The sequence below is a fragment of the Bombus vancouverensis genome, chromosome 3 (genome assembly GCF_051014615.1).
Source record: "Bombus vancouverensis nearcticus chromosome 3, iyBomVanc1_principal, whole genome shotgun sequence".
Lineage (NCBI taxonomy): Eukaryota > Metazoa > Arthropoda > Insecta > Hymenoptera > Apidae > Bombus > Bombus vancouverensis.
This window is the reverse complement of record NC_134913.1, coordinates 1,160,814-1,173,104: the sequence shown is the minus strand read 5'-3', so window position 1 is coordinate 1,173,104 and position 12,291 is coordinate 1,160,814. Positions and strand designations below refer to the sequence as shown.

The 12,291-nt window shown below is 38.7% G+C and overlaps 1 protein-coding gene and 1 long non-coding RNA gene across 4 annotated transcripts in view; one reads left to right on the top strand and one right to left on the bottom strand.

Moving 5' to 3' along the window:
* Hr4 (nuclear hormone receptor 4) overlaps positions 1-12,291 on the bottom strand; it is a 150,841-nt gene that overhangs the window by 126,054 nt on the left and 12,496 nt on the right. The gene's annotated exons all lie outside the window — the stretch shown is intronic.
* Positions 2,347-11,118, top strand: LOC143302455 (uncharacterized). Of its 2 annotated transcripts, none has more exons than XR_013057979.1 (2): positions 2,347-2,544; positions 10,659-11,118. It is a non-coding gene; the product is annotated as an uncharacterized LOC143302455 (long non-coding RNA). The 2 variants fall into 2 exon arrangements; XR_013057978.1 differs by lacking the exon at positions 2,347-2,544 and adding an exon at positions 10,246-10,310.

Genomic DNA, 12,291 nt, shown 5'->3' with positions numbered 1-12,291 from the left:
CGTAGCATATGCTTACGCACTTCGTTTAATTTAGTCCTCCAAGCTCATGTATATATTTTAAGAGTTACCTATCTAAATAACAATGCAAAATACAATACGGATTCAGAGAAATTTCGTGCCGTATAAAGAAAAGAAGGAGGTCGCGGTGACTGGCAACGTAGTGTCGTTGCACTTCAGAAGCCCTGCAAAGCTTCCAAGCTCGTAAAGCATCGATGGACGCGTGTAATTTGCGTCGAGGTTTTGGAATTTTTAGAGCACCTTACGCTTGTTTCAATCGAGGAAGAAAGAGTGACTAGTGATTTTCGTCATGCATAAACGTTATGGTATCGCAAACATAATCATATATTTTTAAAAGATTAATCTTTCTGAAAGCGCGTGAAAGTAAATATGATACGGGGCGCGAGTGAAAATGTTTAATCGGATACCATCCAATTGGAATAAAATTCATTGTCTAGAAACAGGCAAGCGAAGCTACCCTCTTATCGCCGCTGCGGTAGGACTATTTTTTTTTTTATTTTTATTTTTAATGGAACAGTCAGCTGACCGCAACAGCGAGGTCTATTGTCAAGTGCCTCTCTCTCTTTCTTTCTCTACCGAGTCTGTTATCCGACAGGAAGGAAAGCGTGGTCGAGATTAAATTCCCTCCATTGGCAAGGTTGTTGCACTACATTCCCGACATTCATAGTCGTTCCATTTAAAGGTTAAGGTTTGCCCAATTTCACGATCAAAGAGAGAGTGAATTAACGCATTCATTGCGTATATCTCGGATCCGAGTCGGACACCAGCTCTGGACAAATTTTATTTGATATACAAATAAAAAGTAACAATTTGAATAAATAATGTTTTTTAGTTTAATCACCAGTTGTAAATAACATAGGAAATAATCTAAAATACTAAATATAAAAAACGCCTCGATCATTTTTTGAACAACCTGAGGCCTGCTTCGGACGAACGGTTTGCGGCAAATCGGCGACGTTGGAAGAACAGAGAAATAAAGTTTTTCTATTTCACAAAGAAGGGATACATATGTATATGCATGTATTGCTTTGTCCTTCCAACCCGCTGTCGCTGCGACGATTTGTCGCAAACCGCTCGTCTGCATCGGGTCTAATACGCCTCGATTATCGCACAGCGACCGAGCTACATGATTGGCAAACCAACGCCAAGCTTTAACTTCCTCGAAACAATGTTCCAATTATTCTCTCTTCGTTCGCAGGAGGAATCGCCCGGCGCGACACGGCAGCTACCACCGAAGCATAAGAGACGCGGTCCCTTTTTCCTTTCAGGTAGGGTCCGTGAGTTTCAGAGCGAAGAGCCCTGACACTCGGCAGAAAGACGGTAACGTTCGGCTCCTTTTTTAAGCCGGTTGCTTTTTCTCGCCATTTGCTTCGGCTTTTAATAACTCCCACGAGTAAAAACGGCCCCTCCAGTGTGACCGCGTGGATACACGAGGTGGATACGTCTGTATGTATAACCACCGCCACCAGTCAATGACCCTGCTTTTAATGCCGAATACTCATTTGCTCCTCGCATCGAGACGAAGCGCAGCCTGTTACCATTGCGATGCTTGCTGCTCATCGCGCGATTCTTTCCCGTGAATTTTCGTACGTATCAACGTGGTTCGATGTTAGACAGCAATAAACGTCTCCGGGATTTGAGACTACAAGTTATTATGAGTTTTAGAGATGAAAACAATATAACAAAGCAATTTGAATGTTCAATGGATATAAGAATTCTTAACTGTCCGTAAAGCGATAAAGCAAGCAAAATCTATTCGCCACGTTTTCCTAAATCCTGTCACGTGTAAAGTCAGGTCGACGATACATAAACACATGATAAGGTTTATAACATAAATATATAGCATGAATTTACAAACAGGAATAAAAATATGAACAAAATGGAAGTTAACATGAGTGCCCAATATGTTAATAGGTTAATATACCTACCATTGTCATTGTCAAACTTCCCGGTAACCATATTTCACGTGCAATACAATTTCCTAATATTCACAAAATCATTTCTAACCTCCTAAAGCCTACATCGTTTACCTGCCAACATCAGCCACGATCACCGATGGTCCCTTTATCACCAAGTTGTCCATGAAATGCACGGTGTCGGTTCGTATCGAACGACCCTACGGAAATTTCCGTTTTCCCCGATCGGTAGCCACGCAGTTGGCCCGCAGTCGGTTCCTCGACTCGTAAATTCTATTACGTCTGATTCAGGCAGCGCGTGCGTTTCGCGTGCGTCGCCGCGCGTTTTCGCGCGTCGAGATTTCGCCCTGTCTCGAGATGCGCGCACGAATACGCGCGGACCAGAGTTGCATTTCGATGTATTTTTATGCCCGAGTCATCGCTCCCACGGTGTAATTTTATCCGGCGTGAGTGATATGCAACGTTCCGCAGTGCGATCGCGGACACGAGAGAACACGTCGATCGAGGAAGAGACGAAAGTGACGAGCGTAACAGCGATTTCTTCAGGCTCGCGAGTTTATACGACGGTTTAGCGTTTCATCGATGGCAAACGTTTAAGTTGGCTCTAGTAGTATGTAATAGTAGATAATACAATACGGCATGCTAGAACCTACATATATAATTAGTATTGGAATTTTGTTTGCTGTAAAACCTCTCCGTTCTGACATACATTAACCTCTGTACATGCTCCACTATAGCGCTGCAACGGCGACCATGAAGAAGGAACGAAGAAGGAATGTATTAACATTTACGTTCATTTAGTTTAATATTTACGCTGTAACATTTAGTAAAAACTAATGCCAGAAATGACATTATCTTACTCTATTCGACTTTGTTATCTCTATAATGATGCAAAAACATGCACGTAATGCCATTTTGCTCTTGTAGATCACATCAGAAGTTTCCAAAATTACATCCGTATATTTAAAATGTCTACGCCTACACATTCTATAATAAGGAAGAAGGAGATAGAGATAACAAATGCCTTATCACGCTGACTGTCTTTCGTTTGTCAAACGATACGAATATTTATCTGTATTTATGACAGATAACTCCTCGTTGGAGAAAGTGTATCAGGGTCAGTGACCTCGTGGTTATATAAGGTTTGAACGTCACCCGTCTCATTCATCGCATCTTTATTATTAATGAAATATAAATCGATATACGTGAACGTTTGCCGCGTAAATAGACCGACAGCGGCGTGGATTTGAAAAGAAAATAGAAATTTACGAATTACAGAAACCCTAAGATCGCAGTGCCTGATGCTTCCTCCAAAAGATCAAACGTCTCATAAAGAAAGTGTAACAGATGAAGAAGAAAATCGCAATTAAAAAATTAATTATATGTACAAGACCAACGAGAAAATATTAACGCTCTATGGTCGATATCGCGAATATTAGTTAATTGGACGAGACTAACATTTTTCCTTCTTCTCCAATATCTTCATAACATTAAGGAAAATTGTTATTTGATATTTATTAACGTTTGTGGCCAAGTTCCGGAGACCGAGTTCGAAGAAACGAATCGCAGGTGACAGACTAGTAGTATACGGCGACCGCACATTTCGAACGGCTAGCACGCTTTTATCCTCCATTTCGAACGGATCCCCCTCTTCTCTCTTTTTTTATTTCGCTTTCCTACGCTCACATAAAACTAATTTAGCTACCGAGACGATGACTGCGAAAAAAGAACTGCCGCGATTGGTTCTCTTCCTGAGCCGAAATTGCGGCGGTAAACCTCGTGTTCTAATGCGGTGAACTTCGCATCGAATTTTTCAACATCACACAGATGACATTCCCGGAGCCGAAATTGACACCAATGAAACAAAGGATAGTTGTATTTTTCGACTGTTTTATTCTTCTGTCTCTTCTCCTTGTAATAGTATATCAATTGTACCTTATAAATACAGTTATTAACTATGAAAACTCAAAGGTTCCTCTTAAATCGCGGTTTTCTATAATTTAGGATCCGTTAGGACTGAATTTTCCATATTTCTTGATCTCCATATTATTTTGCAAGACTGTCAGAAAAAAAGGACAAGAAGAAGAAGTAATTCCTTTCCCTAAACGCCAAACATTGAGAACTTCATAAGTTCAAAACAAAGCTTGCACGGTGGAAAGTTAACGAACTTGGAAAAAACCTGTGCTCCTCGTTAACTATTGCGTCGCCAAACTTCACATCTCAGCCACGTTTCGTGTCGGACATCATATTCGAGTCATTTCGGAGAGTCGTTTTACAGAAAATTATTTCGACGCTGGTGTTAGAACAATTCAAGACCTCGATATTTCCGCCAAAGCCACTTAACGCAGCTCGTTGACTTCATTAATCGTTACATTAAAGCGTGCGACGAAAATAGAAGTCTGAAGAAAAGAGTTTGTCTTCGGCGTTCTATGATCTGGACTTTAGAATCGTCATATGTACTTCAAACGTTACAACAGCGCATGCAAGTAAACTGTCATAAACAACGCTACAATCTTGACTTACTCAATGTTAAACATCGTCTGTTAAACTTAAGTATGTAAACCATCGTCTTTTCGATCCAGATGCGTACCTCGAATTTTTATAAACAAAAGATCATACATATCAACGATTGTTTCATACTTTTCTTAAATTTGGGCAATCCATATGCAAAGGATTAAAAAAATGTAACGACACAAATGATAATTGCCCGATGAAAAGAAAGGAAGAAAGGACCTTCTACTTTGAAGCGAACGATTCTATTGGACGATGCACGTAGAATTCAGACTAGTAAGGTGTCCTCCGACTAGTAAATGCATCGTCCTCGGGGAGAAAGTTTATTGCAGTGGCGGTATTAACTTACACGATCTAGCCAACAAACAGACGATGGAACCAGCTAGGTTCCGAGCCTAGGATAAAATTAGCCAGGATTGGATCTCGCTCGAAGTTATGCTCGACCGGTTATGAGAACGGTTGTGCAACGTAGTTAGAACCGCGCTTCAAGAACGGAGAACTCTTCCGAGATACGAAAGATGAAATGAGATCTATCGGCCACGCGCGGCCACCGATGCGATGCGACGTTCTCCTTCCTTCGATCATTCGATATTTCTGCGGTGTCAATAATGCATTCCACGATGTTCATGGCTGATCTTGCCGCAAGAAAAATCTTCAAGAGAGGAACGGTGAAGATCGAAGAGTAGGAAAACGCGATAAATCTGATATAAATAACAGATAAATCAAGTATTTAATACGCTTTAATCGAAAGATCTGAAATAGCTGTTTGATAAAAGAAACGGAGGGACGAGGCACATAAAATATTCTGTTAAATCGAAAGTGACAAGAAAAAACTGTTCATTGATGTTTATTTAATATTCCACGTGAGTATAAAAAGTATTTAATTTGGAACATCTACGAACACGTTTTCATCATTTATGTTCAAAATAACCCGTCGGAGTAGGTACTAATAGCCGTCAATAATAAATTAAAAGCGGCGGACAACGTTGAACGCGATTTCCGTGTTAATTAGCGATGGAAATGATGCCCAGTCAAGTGGTGTCAATAGTTTCGATGAAAGTATTCATATTTTGCAAATATCCAGGAATCCGGCGATATCGATCCGGCGTTCGATTACATGATCAATTGCGTTAGGTATTTTGAAAATTATATCAAATATTTGTTATCTTTTACATCGTTAATTATTTTTTTGATAAGGAATCGTCTCCTACTCGCTTACAGAATAGTTCCATGTACTATAAAACTGCTTAGATGTTCGTTTCTCGATACCCTGTGCGTTCTCAATCGTCAGACGGAAATGCAAACGCAAGAAACACCACTCGGATATCGCACCTGTTAACCCAGTTAATTGCTTTAGCTCGCGTAGCTTGCGTAAGCATTGTTATACGGAGAGATTCGACGCAATGATACCACGCGATTTTTAGTAGTAGATGCAAGGAATCGCGGACCGATGATTATAATGCGGGAATATTCTTAGATCGTTCGAAGGTGATCAACGTCGTAGATAAATCGTAGAGAGTGATTTCGTTGCGGTTATACGGATCCGTGACTAATGTCACGGTCGATGAGACTGCGCCCTTTCGTTTGCCGCGCCAACAATTGTTTAAAGATCATGGTTCAGAGAAATCATGTTTTACGGATCAGCCATAATTTCATTCGATAAACAGCTAGATAATGAACCATTTAGGGACAGATGCTCAGACTAACATCCGTTCTTTATACGCAAGCAATATGCAGGATGTGCCAAAATCGTAATACAATCGGAAAGGAGGAGCACGCGTTCTTAACAAATATTTAAATAACATATAAACTCGATCTTTCCGAAAACGGGGTTCTATAACAATAGAACTATTATTTATTCTACATTTGCGACTTCTACATCAGGAATCACCTTTCGATTGTACCTACAACGATTTAAAAAACACTCTGTATAGAACAGAATGCTATTTATACGAACCTGTTGAAAGACAAGACGGTTGATCGACAATTTATGATCTCATATCGATCAGTTCTCAGCCCGATGGCCACGATCAAAGTGTAATCACAGTCCTTCAACGAACGTGGAATTTCATACAAAGAGGTGACAGCACCGAAATATCTTGAACGATGAAACGAAATTGAGCCGTGGAAGAAAACGCGTCTAATGAACGTCTTCGAGGCAGAGAAAAATTCTCGTCGACATGAACAGGACGAATATCCAGTGACAGAAGCAAGACGAGCGAGTGAGTTATGGCTTGCTTTTAGATCGTGAGGATCTCTCCGGAGAGATCGGAACCGAGGTTTAGAAAGTGAGACGAGCTCGAGTCGTCTGATTCTTACCGATCCCGAGGTTTGTAATCGCTATGAAAAGCGAATGCATTATTCGTGAATCGTATATTGCGTATTTTGTACGTGTAATGTGTATGGTAGGAGGAAAATTTAAAAAATATATGGCAAACTTGAAAATTTATAATTAAGGATTATAATCGCGACGCTGAACTACTCGAAAACCCTTTCTGTTATACCGAAAACTCACTAGAGAATCATCCTAAAACCTACAATTATTATTTCAGATACCACGCGTAAAAAAAGGAGTATCTGAAACAAGTAGTATTTGAAAAAGAAAGGAAAGGAAGAGAAAGGGAGAAAGAAATATCTCTGAGGAAACAATCATTGTTTAGGCTACGTGCAGAGCGTTTGAAACATTAGCATCGAGCGTTCGACGCTCCATTCAGCAAGGCTTGTCCGTGGTCGTCCGCAACCAATAGCGAAATGGAAGCGAGAGTCGCGGTGAGGAGTTGCTCGAAAGAGGTGAAAGTCCATAGGCACACCATGAGCGACGTGTACCGCCATTCAGCCCGTGGCCCAGTCGTTGACTAGTGGACGGCCTGTGAACGAGTCGATGAGTCCAGTCGCAACTGGACTCGCTACACTGGCTCTCGAAGCGGCGCGTCGTAGACGAGGATTCCGCTAACTTACTCATCGTACCGCTAGTCCACGCTTATTCCGCGTCTGTGCGCGCCACGTCTGCGCTGTCAGACCACCATGCTGACCGTTGCCGCTCCGTGACTTGCTACGTGACTTCCGGGTTTTCCCTTTCCGCCTCGTGACTCATTCGCGTCAAGATCGGAATAACCTGGGTCCAATATATACAAATTGGCATACGCGTTCATGAGTTCAAATTTCTATTTTTTAGCGAGACAAAGCGAGAAAAGATGAGCAGATAGAAGAAGATTGCTTATCGATGTTAATTTCGATATCATATTTCTAAACCGTAATTTCTAAATCATCTAATCATAATCTAATTCATAATTAGATTATTTTCAAATCAAATTAGAGATTGGCTTTTTGTTGTAGACGAAGATAGCATACTTTAATGTTATCGCTGCAACCGTTAACGACACATTATTCTAACTATGCTTATGATCCGTGCGGAAAATGGAAACGTCTGTATATATATTAATATGTGTGTGTGTGTGTGAATTCAATCAAAAAGCGTGCGTGCAGAACAATGAGTTAGTCAGCTCGGTCTGTTAACATCAGTCGCCGAAGCCATTCTAAGAAATTATACTTTGTTATATCCAAAATCTGATTTTTGTTCACCCACTACTCCCGCATAGTTAATATTGAAATGTCTAAAAGTTAAGAAATTATAAGTTATTACAGAAATAAACAAATTACCGATGATAATGATAAATTATTACAATATTGACGGCTAATAAAAATATTATTGACTTTACTTTGACAAATTTAAACTTTAATTCCTATCTGATAGTTGAGATAAAACTTCAATTTCTAAACATTCGATCATTTTTCACAACACGAAGGAAATACAACACTTAACAAATGATAACTCTACAGCGCCATAATAGTTCAAGGAACTCAAAGATCGCAAGGCAATCCGATCCAACCGCAGATACCGCTATAGTTACTCACAGTACCGCTAGTCCAAGGTTATTCGTATCCCGCGTGGAGCAAGCTGGATCATTATGGTGTCCCATGTTCCGCAAGAACCCCGTTTTCCCTTTTACCATCCTCCCCTCGCTCGTGGGATCCCACGAGGGTGAAAGTGAGATCGACGCCTTATTGAAACCGGGAAAGTGACACGCTGTTTTAGTCTTCTCTCTTCTCTTCACCTTGTTTCCTTTTTTTTTCTTTTTTCCAACTTACGAACTTACATACGTCACGTTTAATAGCTCATGTTGCGAATGGGTAACTAACTATTGGATTAACGAAGGTCGAAAATCGATATAATAGCCCTTAGACTGTTGTAAAACAAAGAGAAGGAAAACATTTTATCTGCGATCACCCAAAAATTCGTTGCGTATTTGTTAATTTTCTGTTCGACACTGTTGAATAATCGGTAGGATTTGTTTATGTTATGTGGAATGAATGTGTTTAAACAAAAACCTTAATGTTAGACGCAGTTTCTTAAACGCAGTGGAATAGACATATGTAGGACAACTTTGTAGAACAACAATCGAGATATCGAGGCCACCAGAAACAATCAGAATGATCTAAATATTTCTGTATTTCAAATATTTTATAAATATTTAAATAGTCCATCTCACCTAATTACTGTATATAATCGTATATAATGAATTCTAAAGTCTCGAGAAACTTCGAAATGAAAACATAAACAGAACGATCTGAAAGAGTTCTGCAGTAATAGTAATTCGCAGTAATAGTAAGCTTCATCAACTTCCATGTCGAAATTAACAGGTGAGCCTAAACTAGACTAGAATTTTATCCAATAACTTTCTCTTAAGGTTCGACATTCCTAAGAAAAGAAAATGAAATACTCGGATGCACTTGATACAGCCCCGAGGATACGACTCCTCGTTACATAGCGTTTAGAGTGCTTTCGAAGTTCTTAATTGCAAAAAAGAGGGATTTATTGGAAAGAGAAATGGTAAGAAAGAGAGGAGAAATGAAAGAAGAGACCTATAACATACAAATCGTTTCTGCGTGCTGTGTGGACTAAAAGGAAGGCTAAAGAGTGGGCGATGAACCACTGATGATACCACGTAATCAAAAGTTACGAATTATGGAGCATGCATAATGCACGATCGGGTCTACTGTAACATTCATGCAAACCCGCATAAGGCTCCTCTGCGCTTATATATATCCATTTCGCGTATTCGATTAAATTTTCACGATTGTAAATTTCAATATAAACGTAACAATACACCGGTTCAACTAAATCGCTAAAACACGAGGATGTGGTTTGTTTCGAATTTTGTCTCTAAAGTCAGCTAATCCCATTACACACTTTGAGTCAATTTCGAAGCAATCGAATCTTAAAAGATAACCATTTGCTCTCAATATAATTTAAAGATGATCCTGTGGATAATTAATATATCCGAAGTATGCATTACGCAAAACGAAATATTTGAAATAACTGACCGTATTATTCTTCAAATTAAAAGACATCTTTTCCTTAACATATATATATTCTTCACTTCTAATATTCTTTAAATATATATTATATCTAATCGTATTTCATATATTATATGTGTAGTATTTTGATTTTATCGTTTCAAACGTTATTTGTTTCTAAGTAATGCAGAAACTATTACAAGCAAGTTTAATATCGTACCGCTTTCAACAGTTCATAGAATGAACAACAGCATGTCTGCCTATTAAATGCGAACGATTTTTTTCTTTATACAGATTTCTTTTAAAGACATGAAGTTTACCTTGAGCTTTTCAAACCATACCCCGCGTTTCCGTCTCGATCATTAAATGATATCTCTGATCAAGAGATACGTAATTGCGTGAATATTTGCATCGTTCGCACAAGGTAAACTATCAGTTGTGTTCTAGAGTGTTTTTAAACCAGATTTGCTTCTAACATAAAGTGTTGCAAATGCAACGATTAAGAACGTAGATATCAATAATACCAATATCTATTTCTTTTCTAATAAAAGTCTATTAACAAAATTATAACTCAAAGTATAACTAGAAGAGGACCGTATGTCATCTTCATCTCCTTAAAAAAGAATGCACTCTTGTGTCCGCTAACTTGTAAAAGTTTCACGAAACACGTGTCAATTATTTCTTATTCTCCTTTCTTCCACATTTCAATTCCTCGATTCATATTATCGATTTTGTCCTTGTACATCTATATATCCACAATAGCGATCAATCGCGAAACAAAGGGAACTTGGTAACATTTTATTGAGAAATCCATTTCGTCGTGGTAAAAGTTGAATAAACGAAATCTGGTTCCAGCGCCACTGATTCCTCGTCACACTATCGTGCATGTTGGTCAACGAAATTGCGCGACGATAGATCGAGTACTATAGTGAGGGCGTGGAAAGGTCCTAAGTGCGGCATATCGACGCCCCGTGAGGGTGAAGTCCTTGAAGGGTTCTCGGAGACGAATCGACGGATAGGGACGATGGTTTCGTGCATTCCTGCAGGCAATTCCACAGCAGATGGAGTCGGCAGCAGGAAAAGCGGGCGAACACGAAACACCATGGGGTAGGAAGCCGGACGAAAGTGTTTTCACACGCGGGAGGTCCTAAGAGCTTAAAAAAGAATGGCCGAACTCAACCACAGAAATACGTATTCTCGATTTCCATCAGACGTTTTCTAGATTTATAATAATTTGTGTAATGGAAAAGTGAGACTTGTATTCAATTTTATATATTAAAGTTTGAAATACATGAATTAAATTTAATCGAGTAAATTAGAATTTGATAATTTAGTACACATTTTGATACTGGAGTGGTGTATGAAAAGTAGCAAAACAGAAATTGGAAAGTTTCGTGTAGAAAATCTTTGGAGATCGAATATTAAAAGTTTTATGACTGGAAATATAATATTATTATCTGTAAAAAAAACAACAATTTTTAAATCTAGTATTTATTATATTTTCTTTGAAAAATAAGTTATACTTCATCGTTTAATATTAACCTTTCGTATTGAACTGGCTTGAAACAAATCATTCATTTCGCATAACTTTCAAATTTAGTTACCTTATATACGTTAATAATGTCTTACATGTAATAATTACACTGAGGATTTTTATGCAAAGTCGTACATTTGTACGAATGTAATTAAAAATATGGAACCTAGATAGAAAATTGCTTTACCTGCTAAACATTGGAGAGAACACCATTCCCTGAATATTGCATATATCTTTACAAGTACTTTGCACTCTACGCATTTTTGCACTTTCAAAATTCTCATAAATCCACAAAAGTTTTCGATCTAACAATACCTCATCTATACAGACGTTTCTTGTATTGCTCGCATTTCCTGTATCATTAAATTTATATTAAACGTACGTTACTATATCTATATTTACAAGGATCAAGCAAATCCACCTTCATTAACGTTCAATAGACGTTAAGAAAGAATCTTTGATTGTTTAACGTCCTAATTAATGAATTAATTTTTCACACAATATTAGCCTTAACAATAAGACATATCTCGATGAAAGTAAAAAGAAGCCACATGTTTCAAGAGTTTTTTCAATGAAGCGAAACATCATTTGCCTTTCGAATACGAACTAACAGGAACCAACAATCATGAACGCGAATTCGCACAACAATAACGCAATTAATGGACGAAATAATCATCCTTAATTCGAATATTGATTCCGGGAAGTTGTTTCTCACGATTGGCAGACGTCGATAGCGAGCGTAGCAAATCGCCTATTACTGCCTCGCTGTGTTCCAATCGCGATAATGGCCAACGGAATAAGACCACCGTCCTGCGCTTTTGATTCCTTCGAGATGGGCCTGGATTCGATTAACGGGAAGATATAATTGGTAGAATAAAGAGTCTGATCCGGCAAGAACGAAACAACGAATTACAACAAAATTTAAAGAACGATTCGATCGAAGTGTGATGATTT